This window comes from Eptesicus fuscus, chromosome 9 (assembly GCF_027574615.1).
Source record: "Eptesicus fuscus isolate TK198812 chromosome 9, DD_ASM_mEF_20220401, whole genome shotgun sequence".
Lineage (NCBI taxonomy): Eukaryota > Metazoa > Chordata > Mammalia > Chiroptera > Vespertilionidae > Eptesicus > Eptesicus fuscus.
In genome coordinates this window covers 50,777,738-50,790,677 of record NC_072481.1, presented here as the reverse complement: position 1 = coordinate 50,790,677, position 12,940 = coordinate 50,777,738, and positions in this window count along the sequence as shown.

Here is a 12,940-nt window from a genome sequence, read left to right as displayed (position 1 = left end):
CTAAGAGAAACAATAATACATGCTCATCTGGCTATCCTCTACCCTTTGGCTACCTCAACATCCCTGTGATCAGACTTAATCTTTGCAGGCATAATCTTTTTTTTTTAATAAGTTAATATTTTTTTAATAAATCTTTATTGTTCAGATTATTACAATCATTCCTCTTTTTTCCCCACATAGCTCCCCTCCACCCGGTTCCCACCCCACTCTCTGCCCTTACCCCCCCCCCACATCCCTGTCCATAGGTGTACAATTTTTGTCCAGTCTCTTCCAGCACCAACCACATCCCCTTCACCCTGAGAATTGTCAGTCCACTCCCTTTCTATGCCCCTGATTCTATTATATTCACCAGTTTATTCTATTCATCAGACTTTATATTCACTTGATTTTTAGATTCACTTGTTGATAGATATGTATTTTTTGTCACTTTGTTGTTCATAATTTTTATCTTTACCTTTTTCTTCTTCTTCCTCTTCTTAAAGAATACCCTTCAGCATTTCATATAATACTGGTTTGGTGGTGATGAACTCCTTTAGCTTTTTCTTATCTGTGAAGGTCTTTATCTGACCTTCAATTCTGAATGATAGCTTTGCTGGGTAGAGTAATCTTGGTTGTAGGTTCTTGCTAATCATCACTTTGAATATTTCTTACCACTCCCTTCTGGCCTGCATAGTTTCTGTTGAGAAATCAGCTGACAATTGTATGGGTACTCCCTTGTAGGTAACTGTTTTTCTCTGCTGCTTTTAAGATTCTCTCTTTGTCTTTAGCCCTTGGCATTTTAATTATGATGTGTCTTAGTGTGGACCTTTTTGGATTCCTTTTGTTTTGGGTTCTCTGCGCTCCCTGGACTTGTAAGTCTATTTCTTTCACCAGGTAAGAGAAGTTACCTGTCATTATTTCTTTAAATAGGTTTTCAATATCTTGCTCTCTCTCTTCTTCTGGCACCCCCAAAATTCAGATGTTGGTATGCTTGAAGTTGTTCCAGAGGCTCCTTATACTATCTTCATATTTTTGGATTCTTTTTGCTTTTTGCTTTTCTGGTTGGGTATTTTTTGCTTCTTCATATTTCAAATATTTGACTTGATTCTTGGGATCCTCTAGTCTGCTGTTGGATCTCTGAATATTATTCTTTATTTCAGTCAGTGTATGCGTAATTTCTAGTTGGTCCTTTTTTATATCCTTGAGGGTCTCACTAAATTTCTCGGAGGTTTCTAGAAGATTTTTGAGTAACCTTATAATCGTGGTTTTGAACTCGATATCCAGTCGTTTGCTTTCCTCCATTTCTTTCATTTGTGACCTGTTTCTTTGTCTCCACATTTTGGCTGCTTCTCTGTGTTGATAGAGTGGCTTTGTGTGCTAGGTGTCCTATAAGGCCCAGTGGCTCAGCCTCCCCAGTTAGCTGAGATGGACACTCTTGGTGCACCCCTTTGTGGGCTGTGTGCACAGTCTTGTTGTAGTTAAGCCTTGATTGTTGTTGGTATCACTGGGGGGGAATTGACCTCCAGGCCAATTGGCAGTGAGGATCAGTTGTGTCTACAATGGGAGAACTTCTGTGCTGGAGACATTCGTATGGGGCAAGACTTGCTTCAGTGGGGCTTTGGCACTCACTGAGTCTGCCCCCTGAGTGTGTCCCTTATGGATCTGAGGAGTTGTAATCTGGATGGTCCTACTCTGACCCCTGGGTACACTGGCTCTTGGATCTCCAAGGAGGTGCAAAGTCAGCCACTGCCTGAGGCCACCAAGCAGGAGCTACAGAGAGATCTGAAGATTCCTCCTCTTTGTTTGGGGTTTGGAGGTGCCCAGATGAGGCCCAGCTGTGAAGCAATGCAATCTGCTGTCCAGCTTTGGACTTTTTTTTGGAGGCTCTGGGGCTCTCTGACCCAGCTGCAGTATGTTAGGTTTTAGATTGCAAAGGGCCAGGCCATTCATATGCAAAAGCCTCTGTGCACAGCTTGGGTGGGGTTGTAAATTGGGTGGGCGGGGTCTCAGGGAATCACCAGGGTGGAGCAAACAGCAATGGCTGACTGTCAGCCCTGTCCCGAAGAGGTCCCCGGGTCTCTGTGTCCTGAGGCACCATGCAAGAACAATGATCGCTGCAAGCACCTCTGAGAGAAAGCCGCCCTCATGTTCCAGCCCAGTGCCAGACAGTCCAGTTTCTCCCCATATGAGTCTGGGTCCTCAGAGTCTCGCCCAGAACTGGAGTTCAGAGCAGTTGGGAGCTTGTGTCTCCCTCCTGATTGAAAAAGACAACAACGTACTCAGTTGCCAGCCCCTTTCCGCTTGTGCCTCTGTCCCTCTGCACTTCACTTCCACACGTCCACACCTCCTCTGAGTCTCAGTGTGCTTTTCTCTTTCCTTCTAGTTGTATAAATTCTACTCAGCCATCCTTCCCGTGGTTCTGGATGATATCCATTTTGTCTTTTAGTTGTAGTTTTGAAGTGGTTGTGTGAGGCATCAAGTTCAGGTATTTACCTATGCCACCATCTTGGTTTCTTTCTGCAGGCATAATCTAAACTGCATCCATGTTTTCCAGGATCACAAGTATTCCATTACACTGATGACATCCTCCTCCATCGAGATTCATTGGTACACTCATTCAGGTCATACCAATACTCACAAAATGGTTTATAAAAAGGCAATGGGTAAAAAAAAAAGAAAAAAGAAAGGCAATAGGCCATTGTCCCACACATAGTACAAGGACCCAAATCCTGTGAATTATTGATAAGCTGAGAGCTGCTCCATCCCTAACACTGTAAATAGCTATTGATCTTCTCAGCACCCATGATGTTAAAACAAGCCCAAGGTGGTTGTTGTGGTTGTTGTTTTTCTTTTTGTTGGGTAGGCACTTTATTAGTGAGGAGCCTTGGCTTGGGAGAGGAAGGCCGGGCCGTGTCGGACCAATGCCCATTTCAGTGAATTTTTCTGGATATCAGGCGTTCTTCCATGAAGATTTAGAGGGAATACCATCATGGAAGAAATTCCTCTCACCCCCAGAAGGCGACTGCCAAGCTACAGGGAGATTAGGGGTACCCTCAGCACAGCTGGGCCTCTGGGACAGTATCACTGATTAGAAATTCGGGATCTCTTTCTCTTTTAGGGTTCTCCTGAAGCCCGAATTGATTTCAGAGGAAGCCAAGCACAACCAGGCCCTGGCCAGCCGAGGCACCATAAAGCTTGTTTATCTGGGTGCAGTCCCAGACCCTTATTCCTCAGAGCGAGGCCACGTTCCCAATGAGCAGCCTCTTACCTCACAGAGAGCCGAGGTGCCTGAGCAGCGAGGTCCAGCTTCCTGAGCTGAGTGGGTCACATGGCATGGGTGCGGTAGGAGAAAAGGGAGAGCTTCCGAGTAGGACAGCAAAAACAAACCCAAGATCTTTTAGGATTTGAGTTTTATAAACAACATATTCCTCCTTTACAAATCTTACTTAATCCCATTTATGCTGTTGCACACATATCAGTCTAAGAATGGTGCCTTCTATAACGCAAAGCTCTGGAATCTGTCCAAATTGCAATTCAAACAGGCACTTCTGTTAGTATACTCTAAAGACTTCTTCACTCTAAGGGATTTGGCAATCTCCTCTCATTCCTCCTGTGGTCCTTGGTCCACCCATCATGGCCATAATTGCTTATGTGCTTCCTGTGCAAGAAACCACCCTCCTTGGCCTCCTACTACATTACTCCTTAAGGTAGTAATTGCTGAGTGCACACTGAAATTTCCTGTCCTCATTCCTTTGCCAAATGTCATAGTGATAAAGGAGGTAACCCTGTTCTGTGCTCCTTAGCTTCTAAGCAGCCTCTTGATATCAGTTAAGTGAGCATCAAAGGGAGTTCATAAAGGATTGCAGAGCCAACATTATAAAAGATGGAGCTCACGGGGGATTTGCTGCTCTTGATCCTTTAATTCCACCTTCCATGTCAATAATGGAAGCCAAGAGTCAGCAAAATTGGCTGAAGTTTAATCAGCCATCTTAACACAGGATAGATACCTTGGCCAATGATCAGCTCATCTGCATGTTTACTGATTCTTGGGTGTGGTCTAGTCTACTGGCAGCAACAATCCCTTATCCAAAAATTTCCATTTGAATAAAGAACTCCAGGTATCTCTTGCCTCACAAATACCCAATATGTAAATGAAGGTCACTACATTCCTGTACATGCTAAAGCCACAGTACAAGGCCTTACCAAGACACACGCCTGATCCCCTTGGGAGTTCTGGACATTATTGATAGTGACGAAGGCCCTCATTTTATTTCTTAAATTATACAGTGCTGGGTTCTTGAACAAAATATTCAATAGAACTTTCAACACCCTTACCAGTTGCAGGCTACGGGCCTCCTAAATCACCATAATATCTTACTTAAATGAGATAAAATTCAATTAAATGAAACATGGCACATTTTAGTCATCAGTCAAATATCAGGAATAAATTATAACAAAATGTATTAATCCAGTTTTGATGCTGACTGTTGAAGTCTTCGATCCCCACACTCTCTTTTCTCCTTCTGCCCCCTATCAAGTTGATAAGAAAGCCCACTTGTTCCTTCCTGGCAGGAAGTTAAAATCACAAAAACCCAGGCCAGCACACAGAAACCCTTACCCCAGCCCCAACCCAAAATGAAAGCTTACCCAACACAATGTTCAGCAGCAAAAACCCAGTTGTAAACAAATTTACAAAGTATGATTACATTATAACTTAAAAGTTATACTATAAAGGCATAAGTAAACATTATTGTATATTATATACAGATACAACTATATAGCAAAACTAAAGAAAAGGTAAAGAATTACAAATGCAAAATTTTGAATGAGGGTGGAGGAAAAAGATTAGGATTTGGGAGATCATACAGGAGATTGCCAAACAAATGGCAGTATTTGTTCTTCTGAAAACTATGTGATGGGTACATATAGATTGTCTTTTATACATGTTTTATGAATATTATTTTATAGACTCAAAATTTAATGTGAATAATTAAAATTCAGAATTCTTGAAATAAAAACATTATTACAAAATGTTTTGGGGTTTTAGGCTTTTAATACAAGCATGGGAATAGAAGAAAGAAAAGAGTAAACAACTGACAATTGCCTTTGTGAGACCATGGAGTACTAACTTCTTATCTCACTACCTAATTATAGAGAACATTGTCACTTCAGTCACTAGGAGCTATAATTATGTCACATATATGTGTCGTTGACCAAAACTGTTTAATTAGCATTAATCACTGTTTGAACTGATTGCATTGTTATTCTACAAGGATTTTCTAGGGCATCTTGGACATAAATACATACAGTTAATGTGTATATGTCAGATATTTTCCTCTGCATTTACACTATAGAACTTCAAGCAGCTCTAATTACAGTATATTTTATGTTTTGTGTGTGTGTGTGTGTGTGTGTGGACTCTACATTGTCAAGTAAATTAGACTAATAAGTTATATTCATAATTATTTTTAATTTTGATAGAAGGAAACAGGAACCTAATAAATTAATATTTGTTTTATATTTATGTGTGAAAGGTGTCCAAAGTTTCTAAGGATGGAATATCTCAAGACAGATCATCACTGAGGTGAATGAATAATGCTTGTTATAGAAAAATAAAAAATTCATAATTTGTTATTAACATACAAACAAAAAATTAAAGACACTAGGAGAACCAAATGTAATAAAAAGTGAATATGTGACCCATGCACTGTGAAAAAAATCAACTTAATTATGGTTTGTTACAATAGTGCCTCTTTTTGAACAAAGTCCAGCTTTAATTAAAATCTTCACATTCGATCAGATGGAATTGCAGATGAGATTAGTGGAAACTCTCTATTGTTCTTATTCATTTTAATGTACTGCATTTCAGCAGTAAGGAGATATACAAAAGAAAAGCAATTCACTAGCTCTTAAAAGGGGTCTGTTACAATTCTAAATTTAATTAAATTAGATTAGTTGTACATCATTTATATTACCAGAAATCACAGGCTGTTTCTAAGATCCCCTCCTCCTGTCCTATCCTTACCCTCATCTATCATGCCCAATTCAAAATTACAAAAACTTTGTTGAACTCCTGTTATTTGTTATTTTTTAGTAAATGAGAATATTTCTTATAAAACAGTCTTTCTTTCCTTTCAGCTGTCCAGCAAATATAAGAAGACTCAATAAGCAAATCACTTAATGTCCATGGTAACAGAATAGACAACTCACCAGTTTTAGAGAGTCCATTTGCAGTTATGAATTGCGATAATGACTAATCCCTCATTTCTCTATAGCTTCTGTATTTTTAAAAAACTCACACATTATATTTTGCACATTTCTCTGACTTCCTGTGAATACAGTTGGACAAAATAAATCTAGAAATAATTCATTGTGTATATATTTCTATGACTAAAAGTTAATCTAGCTGCCTCCCAGGCTATTTCAATATTATCTTTCAGCTATAGGACAACACGATCTCAAAAATCCAATGTAGTATATCTCTATGTACATGTTGGCTGAAAATGTAACAACGTCAGTATTATGTTTTCTGTTGTTTTTAAATTACTATATTACGGAGAAAAGTGTTATACAGCACTAGATAACAAATACTAATTTTGATTCTTGTGCAGTGTAGAAACTGGAGGACTTGGAGGAGAGTTTTAGTAAAAATGCAAAGTGCCTTGAAGACATTATTTGTGGAAATACGATGGCTTTGAGGAGTTTGTAGTGAGAGCTTAGCAGTGGTTCTCAACCTTTTTTATGCCGCGACCCTTTAATACAGTTCCTCACGTTGTGGTGACCCCCAACCATAAAATTATTTTCGTTGCTACTTCATAACTGTAATTTTGCTACTGTTATGAATTGTAATGTAAATATCTGTGTTTTCCGATGGTCTTAGGCAACCCTGCTAGCAGTTCTCAACCTGTGGGTCGACCCACAGGTTGGGAACCGCTAGCAGGGTCGCCTAAGACCATCGGAAAACACAGATATTTACATTACGATTCATAACAGTAGCAAAATTACAGTTATGAAGTAGCAACGAAAATAATTTTATGGTTGGGGGTCACCACACGTGAGGAACTGTATTAAAGGGTCGCGGCATTAAAAAAGTTGAGAACCACTGGCTTAGAGGATAGTACAAGAACTTTTATTGGAAATCAGAGCATGGAGGTTCCTGTATGCAGTGGTAGAAAGTTTAGCAATGCTGTGGCCTATGCTAATGTAGAAAATAGAAAATGTATCTAATTCGCCAAGTGACCTAGCTAAAAAAGATTTCAAGGTAGAATGCTGAAGGTGCTACCTGGTTTCAAGTTTCTTGTAGTAAAACCTCAAAGGAAAAAAGATCAGAATTATTAAACAGAAAATATCTGGGATCTAGTAGTTTTGAAATTTTAGTGTCTTCTGATGGCAAACAGTAATAAAATTAAGAGAATGGCTTCAGAACAGAACAAATCCTGGGCACTCTCAGGAAAGAACAATTTAAAGAAGTGAAATAAGTAAGACAGAGAGAGAAAAATACCACCTGATTTCACTTACATATGGAATCTAAAGAAGAACGTAAACAAACAAACAAAACAGAAACAGTCTCTTAGATACAAAGAACAAACCAATGGTTGCCAGATGGAGGAAGGCCTGGGTGGAAAAGGTAATGGAAGTAAGAACTACAAACTGGCAGTTACAAAATATTCACAGGGATGCAAAGTACAGTATAGGGAATATATTAAAGTCAATAATATTGTAAAAACATTTTATGGTATCAGGTAGTTAGCAGACTTATCTGAGGGATCAGTTCATAAACTATAAAATGTCTATCCACTATGCTGTACACGTAAAATTAATACAAAATAATATTGAATGTCAACTATAATAGAAAAAAATGTTATATTTAACCACCTCCCCCAAACTAAAAAAAAAAAAAAAATCAGCAGAGGGTGTTACTGTTTTGCCAATTAATAAATAAAGCTGCTGTACACATCTGTGTGTAGGGTTTTGTGTGGATGTAAGTTTTCAATTCCTTTGAATAAATACTAGACTCTGCCTGGCTTCCATGACTCAGTGGTTAAGCATTGACCTATGAACCAGGAAGGAGGTCATGGTTCAATTCCCTATTAGGACACATGCCCAGGTTGAGGGGTTGATCTCCAGCTGGGAGGTATGCAGGAGGCAGCCAATCAATGATTCTCTCTCAGCACTGATGTTTCTATCTCTCTTTCCCTCGCCTTTCCTCTCTGAAATCAATAAAAATATATATTTTCAAAAAATGATGAGAAAGAATCACTGATCAGCTGCCTCCTGCACACCCCACAGTGGGGATCGAACCCACAACCCAGGTATGTGCCCTGACCAGGAATTGAATGATGACCTCCTGGTTCATAGGTAGATGCTCAACCATTAAGCCATGCCAGCCAGGCTCTCTCTCAGCATAGGAAAAATGACCCATGCAAGCACCCCTGTCTGTGGGAAAGGTGCCCTGAGTTCTTACTCCAATGCCAGACAATCCAGTTCCTCCCCATATGTCCCTGGATCCTCCCAAGCCTTTGCCCCAGTGCTGGAGCTCAGAGGGAGTGACTCCCAGTAAGTTTGTGAGCAGGTACTTTAAGAGGAACTGCCTGGTTCTCCAGCTGCCTCCATATTATTCAACCACAAGCCCTACCAGTTTTCACAGCCTGAAATACTGGGGACTTTTCTTCCCAGCTCTGGAACCCTGGGCTGGTGGGCTGGTGGGCTGGTGTGGGGCTGGGACCCCTTGCTCTTATAGGAAGGCTTCTACAGCTGAGATATCCCTCCTGATTTAAAAAAACACCACATGTGGGTGTTGAACCAGCCTGTTCTATGCCTCTCCACCTTCTACCAGTTTTGGTGTGCTTTCTTCTTTACTTCTCTAGTTGTAAGACTTCCCTTCAGCCAGATTTAGGTGGTTCTGAATGACAGTTGTTCTCTATTTTAGTTGTAATTTTGATGTGGTTCCAGAATCTTTTTTACGGTTACAGATTATGGGATACTTAACTAAAGTAACATATTTTAATTGATTATATCTGTAAATCACTTCCAAATCCCAGAAACACTCTATGAAGAACTATGGCACATGTTTTTCTTTATCTATTGTTTACTTATCAAATGAAAAACCTGTTTATACAAAGCTGATCTTTCTCCAGTCCCTAGTATATTTACATTATGGAAACACTCGGTGTTATTGATCTGTGGGTAGTAGCCAAGTTGGAATCTCTCTTCATAAAAGTTTTCTCCTTCTATATCTTCCTAATTGTCAGGGAACAAAATGACATGACTGCAGATCTTTAACGTGCCATCCATTTAAAAACAAACTGTATGCCTGCAACCCACAGAAGAAGGTCAAATGAATAGTCTCAGTGTCATATTGCCAACGTTCTCTACTACTTGAATATTTAGGCCATTATTTTTAATTGCATCTCTAGATACAAAGAGGGTCAGCATGCCATATTTTCAAAGCAATGCTTAAAACTTAATAGAAAGTATTGTGTGAACCATGAACAATTTAACAAGCCCAAACTTCAAGTAACATATAATTTATTATAAAACATATAGTATTTTTAGAAGCAAATAATATAACATTTGCACCACTAGCAAAATATTACTGATTTCCCCATCTATGTAACACTTCCAGTAGGCATAGTAGATATGAACTCTATTGTAGATTGTTTGTAAAATGTTTCTTTTCTCAGAGACATATTTGATATAAAATACATTAATTTATATTTATTATGAGGGGAAATATATTTTGTAAGTGTAAAGTTATATAAGTGCAAAAAATGGCAAACTATTCAAAGTATAAATGCCTGTGATTTTTTAAAATTTGTCTTTCACACAAAAACATTATCGCTGTATTGCTTTAACAAATCACATTTTAAAAAACATTAAGCAATTGTGTAAATTGATTATAAGTACAATTATTCAATCATGACTATAGGTGTTTTTGGTGTATGTTTAGTTATGATATTTATTTAATTTAGTTATGATATTTATTTAAAGCCAGTTCTTGTCAAACTTTGATGTAAACATCTAGGGTATGTCAAAAGATTAGAATAATATTTATTATTATTTACATTTATATAGTATATGTAATTTATTATATGTAAAGTTATATAAGTGCATATCTTATTTATTATAATTTATTTTTATTAAAAGAATAAAAATTTAAGTATACTCTTAAATAGACTCTTGGTTGTATACGCAAGTGTACACATATGTTTTTTAAAAGTAAGTTCTCAGCAGGTTTATTTATAATAGCAAAAACTAATTTTTCTTTAGCATGAGATGGATATATATTGTGTTGAATTTATATAACGTTATGCAATAGTGAAAATGAATAAACCAAAGTTGCATGAATCAATATATGTGAATCTCATGAACATAATGTGTTGTGGATAAAGCTACAGAACACTTGAAGAATGATGTTATTCATATACTAGAGGCCCAGTGCACGGGAGTCCGTCAGCCTGGCCTGTGCTTTCTTACACTCCGGGACCCCTCGCTCCTCATGGCCTGACTGCTCACTGCTCCTTAGCACTACCACAAAGGTGGGAGAGGCCCCCGCCACCACCACTGCGCTCACCAGCCATGAGCCCGGCTTCTGGCTGAGTGGCACTCCCCTGTGGAGCATCCTGCATTGAACGTCTGCCCCCTGGTGGTCAGTGTGCATCATAGCAACTGGTCATTCTGGTCGTTCCACTGTAATGGTCACTTAAGCTTTTATTATATAAACTAAAGGCCCGGTGCACGAAATTCATGCACGGGGTGGGCAGTTGTCTCTCAGCCCAGCCTGCACCCTCTCCAATCTGGGACCCTTCTCACAATCCAGGACTGCTGGCTTCCAACCATTTGCCTGCCTGATTGTCCCTAACCGCTTCTGCCTGCCAGCCTGATCACCCCCTAACCACTCCCCTGCCAGCCTGGTCGCCCCTAAATGTCCTCCTCTGCAGGCCTGGTCACCCCCAACTGTTCTCCCCTGCAGACCTGGTCCCCCCCAACTGCCCTCCCCTGCAGGCCTGGTCACCCCCAACTGCCCTCCTCTTCAGGCCCTGTCACCCCTAATTGCCCTCTCCTGCTGGCCTGATTGCCCCAACTACCCTCACTTACTGGCCTGGTCCCTCCCAATTGCCATTCCCTGCTGGCCATCTTGTGGCAGCCATCTTGTGTCCACATGGGGGCAGCCATCTTTGATCACATGGGGGCGACCATCTTGTGTGTTGGAATGATGGTCAATTTGCATATTACCTCTTTATTAGATAGGATAAGTAAATTCAAATAAACCAATATTTTATAGATATTTTATATTTAAGAATATATATATATACATACAGAGAGAGAGAGAGAAAGAGCGCGAGAGAGAGAGAGAGAGAGAGAGAGAGAGAGAGATTAAAAAATATAACTGTATGGTATGATAAATACCAAATTCAGGACAGTGATAATCTTAGTGGGGGGAAGAATTGGATGGCAAAGAAGACAAAGGAATCACAAGATCTCACTTATTTGTGGAATATAATGAATAAAATGAATTGACCAACAAAATAAGACCTGAAGCATGGAGGCATGGAATAGACTGACATACCTCGATGTGGAGTTGGAGGGTCCAGAAGAGATAAAGCAAAGAAAATTTATTTATATGCATAGCCCATGGACATGGGTAATAGGGTAGTGAAGACCCTGGGGGGAGGAGGTGTAGAGGCTGTGAGGAGGGGAGTAAAGGGGAAAGGAGAATGAGAGGTATCTGTAATACTATCAACAATAAAAATATTATTTTTTTAAAAAGAAGTTAAAGGAGATGCTGATCAGGAAAGGTCTGCACAGAAGCTTCAACTCTATGGGAATGTTTAATTTCTTAGGCTGAAAGATTCTCTGCAGAAGACGAACATAGAGCCCAATGGCCAACTAATGGAGCTGCTGCCTCTGCAACAATCAAGGAGCTGCTGAATCAAAAAGCTGCCCCCATGGCTGCCTGTTCCAGAACCTCACTGGCAGAACCTCACATTAGCAGTTCCCCAGTCATGGAGGGAAGACCCAGGAATGTGTCACCATAGCCACTGACTCCAGAACCATGATGTCTCTGCCATAATCTGCTCCAGCAAATGGACCCCCTGAACCCCACCTCTTAGTTCTAAATCAAAGCTTCATTCAAACTTTCAGTTGGTATAATTTAAATCACATATGTGTATCCTGGCTGGAAGAAACACTACAGGTTTGTTCTTCTTTTGAAAAAATGAGGATACTAGCAAGGAACACATATGATGAGAGGTATTCAAAAAAGTCTAAACAAACTACAATGACAGATTCCCTTAGACAGGGACAGGGAAATTTCAACTTTGCACCTGTATCCTTCTACACTATTGGTTTGTATGTTTTTTGTTTCTTGTACATGTGTGTTTTTGTTTTCTTTTCTTTGTGTTGTTGTTATTGTTACCATGGGCATTTTTTAAAATCATGTCACAGGAACGGTTGATTGCCTTCCAATATGTAGCTGAGCTTCCTCTTTAACAGAAAGAGAACCCAGCCAATGAGATATATGCAGGACTTCTGTATGCAGATTCTAAGTGGTCTCCTTAAGAAAAAGAATGGACCTTTTTTGATTTCTTCTTCCTATTTGCTGGAATGGAAACATAATGACTGATTTGACTATGATCAACCACTTTTAATCATAGTCAATATGCTAAAGATGATAAAACAAGAGAGAAAGAACATATGTTTCCTTTGAAAGTGCTGCTCAACTTTGGACTAACTCACTGTAGACATCCTAATATATAAAAACCCTGGGTCCATAACGACCGACCGGAGACTCGACTGAACACCAGAAGTCAATCCTGCAGTCAGTGCTGGGTTGCCGTGGTGACCCAGCACTGACTGCTGCTGGTGCGGGCACAGCGATCCAGCACTGACTGCCAAGGGCGCTGAGGATCAAGCCCGGAGAGAGGCCCAAAGAGAGAGGCAGGGTCTGATCTGCAGCCTC